Raw genomic sequence first — 3,196 nt, forward strand, 5'->3', positions numbered from 1 at the left:
GGATATAGGGCTCTAGTGCACCTAAGCCAAATGGTAACCTCTCAGGAGCCTGGTTAGTGCATTTTGCTAACACACTCACAGTTAAACAGATCACGAGATTTGGGGTCAAGAAGAAATTTTCATCTGGGTGTATTTTACCTAACTAATTCCCTACCACTGCAGGAACCCCAAAGGCTTTGGTACTCTCCTTGTCTCTCCTATTCTCTTTCTATAAAACATTGTGAGAGCCTGTTCTTTCATTTTACTTTTCTTTTACTAAAGCTGCATCTCCAAAGGGATAGAACAAAGCTGAATAAATATTTGTTTTAAGATTTCCTGCAACTTGAAGAGACTGGACTTGATGACTCAGGAGATGTCTTCCAATCCTACATTCTTGTGATACAGGGACTGGCTGGGGCATGAGAGCGCTAAAGTGAGAAGCCATATGGCAGGTAGCACCCACACTTCAGCAATCTTGTACCCCAGCCAGCCTCTATCACCATCTATACATGCACTGCATTGGCATAAGTAACTATGCCATAAGATAGTATTGTCCCCAACAGTACTGTCTTATGGCAGAGTTAATTTATTTACTGTGTCTTAATATCAATACATGTGTAGACAGTGACACTTTACTGTGGAGCTAATATTAGATAACTGCAGTAAAGCACACATGTAGCTGCACCTACTGTGTACATCTCAACCAGAATCTCCAATACATGACAAAAGCACACAACAACTTAAGTGAAAGGCACTGACACCTGAAGTCAATAATCAGAAAACAAATAACTTTTTGCCAGTCTTTCCCATGCTTGAGAAGTAGATTCTATCACCTCCCAATTTCTTCATCCCATACTTTGTTATTTAATGCTACATTTACTTTTCTGCATTACATACAATAAAACGACAGGAGCTTACAAGCACAAAATAACATGATGTCATTATTAACTAATTCTTAATAACAGCTAATTTATTTGAAAACAGAAATAAATATGAATGTTTCAGTACAGGTTAGCCTCATCCGCAAGTCAACCACTAACTTTTGAATGTGTTGCTAAAACTTACCTAAGCGTCAATGCTACTAGTGACTGGACCTTCTGGAAAAATCTCTTAAATATATTTAACGTTATATACAACATATTTGAATTTCACATACTATATGAAAAAAAGCTAAACGGATCACAGAGAAGGATGGAGAGTTATGAACTCTACTCTAAAAAAAAAAAAATACGCTTTACAAATAAGGGATGTTTTATATGAATGACTAGCATAATTCATGCTATGACAACAGGCAACATACAGCATCACTTAGAGATACCCAAAGAGATAACCAAATCCTTTGGCTTGCTGGGGGGGGGCCGAAATCAGAAGTCCATCTAGCATATGCTATAGATGAAGCGGGATTACTATGCATAACACGCGCTCATAGTATTTTCTAATATGAGGGGAATAAATAACTCACCACTATTGTAAAACACCTTCTCCAGTTTTAGTGGGAAATTGTGCCAAAAATATTTCAATTCTTGCCTCTTCAAGAGACCTGTAGGAAGAGATGATAGTTCTCTGATGGGAAGGCTAGTGATTTTTTTCCTCAAAGAAGCAGAAATCATTTTGGGGGAAAAAAGGGAATACAAAGTGAGAAAAAGCAAAACTCATCAAGAAAATCTGGACTTATCCCTTCTGGTGCCTTGATTCTTGTTTGCATCTCAGAAAAGATATAGAAAAACTAGATAAGGTCCAGAGAAGGGAAATAAAGATGATTAGCAGTATAGAGGGGGTTCTATATAGAGAGAGACTGATGAGGCTAGGCCTATTCAGTTTAGAAAAAGGGGGCATGATAACGGTTTACAAAATACTAAATGGCAAAGAGAAAGTAAATAGGGATTTATTATTTACTCTCTCACAATACAAAAACAAGGGGTCACAGAATCGAACTAGCAAGTAGTAAGTTTAAAACTAACACAACAAAGTTCTTTTTTTCCACGAAGCCTGTCATTCAAGTGTGGAGCTCATGGCCAACACATGCTGAGGAAGCTGACAGCATGCAGATTCAAAAAGAAATTGGACAAATTCTTGGAGTAAAACTTCCTAGACCTTAAATGCTGAAGGCTGCAAGTGAGAAAGAAACAGTGGGGGGAAAAAACCTAGTCACACCCAGTTTGTTGTCCCTTTCGGCATCCACTCTCTGCCCCTGTATGACACAGGTCTATTTGTAATAAACAAACAAACACCCAAAAGAAAACCAATCATTTTTATGCCATTGGGTGTGGGCCTAGGCCTACCAGGTAATACTATAAGCCTCCCTTAAGAGAGAGATCACTAAAAAATAACTGATTCCTTGGGGCAACTGAAAACATAACAGGGCCAGGAATGGAAGGCATAGGATTAGAATAAGTGCAGGGGGGGGAAGGGGAGAGGGACATACATGACACCACTGAGTAGAGCACACCAGACAGCACCCACTGGTCCTCAAACAAGTCCAAGGAGCCAGCAGACGCTGCCCAGTGAAACTCTGCCCGGAGACAAGAGTTAACATGTCAATGGGAGTCACGGGCCCAGGACCACCAAGTGAACTATAAGCCCCCTCCAGTAATGCGGGCCACGAGTGACATGCTACTAATTCCCTGGGACAAATAATAAAGACAACACAGACAGGAGTGGAGATCAGAGGTTAATAACTAGTATGCCAAGGGAGGACGTTGAGCAGAGCACACTGGACAGTGCCCAATCACATGAGTCCAAGGAGCCAGTGGACACTGCCCAGTGAAACTCTGCCAGGAGACCTGAGCGGACAAAGGGCCGGGGCTGGTGCAGGACGGCTCTAGGCCTGACCCGAGAAGCAGCAGTTCCCTTCTTATCCAGGCAGGCCTGGACCGCAGGTGCCCCAAGCAAGCAGGACCCCTGTGGCCGGGGAGAAGGGCCCAACAGCCCTTTCTCCTCTCCACTCAAGCAGGTGTCTCGTTAGCGCCGGACCAAGGGCCTTGCCAGAGCCGCTCCAGACCACGGGGGAGGTCCCGGGGTGGGGGCCAGAGCCGGCGGGCCCGCGGACGACTGTCAGGGAGCAGGAGAGACCCCGAAGCGGGGCTCTGCTCAGAACGGTCCCCAAGGGCCGGGCTGCCAGAGCCTAGGACTGTCCCGCGCTGCTCACCCGGCTGCAGCCGCCCCCGGCGCCCCCCTTTGTCCGCCCAAGCCCCGACTCCGCGGCCCGGCCCCTGCG

At 44.6% G+C, this 3,196-nt stretch overlaps 1 protein-coding gene across 5 annotated transcripts in view; it reads right to left on the reverse strand.

The window, feature by feature from the left end:
- The window catches only part of IPO11 (importin 11), a 317,498-nt gene that overhangs the window by 290,655 nt on the left and 23,647 nt on the right, over positions 1-3,196 (reverse strand). Inside the window, exons 1-2 of one of the 5 annotated variants that reach the window (XM_006023523.3) lie at positions 3,128-3,170; positions 1,442-1,519 (exon numbers count right to left, since the gene is read on the reverse strand). The exons of 3 other annotated variants lie outside the window; for them this stretch is intronic. The gene's annotated coding sequence lies outside the window, so the exon portion shown is untranslated. Of the gene's footprint in view, positions 1-1,441; positions 1,520-3,127; positions 3,178-3,196 lie in introns of those variants that run through there. One more of the 5 variants, XM_025204019.1, reaches the window with a different exon arrangement.

Source organism: Alligator sinensis, unplaced genomic scaffold (assembly GCF_000455745.1).
Source record: "Alligator sinensis unplaced genomic scaffold, ASM45574v1 scaffold862_1, whole genome shotgun sequence".
Classification (NCBI taxonomy): domain Eukaryota; kingdom Metazoa; phylum Chordata; order Crocodylia; family Alligatoridae; genus Alligator; species Alligator sinensis.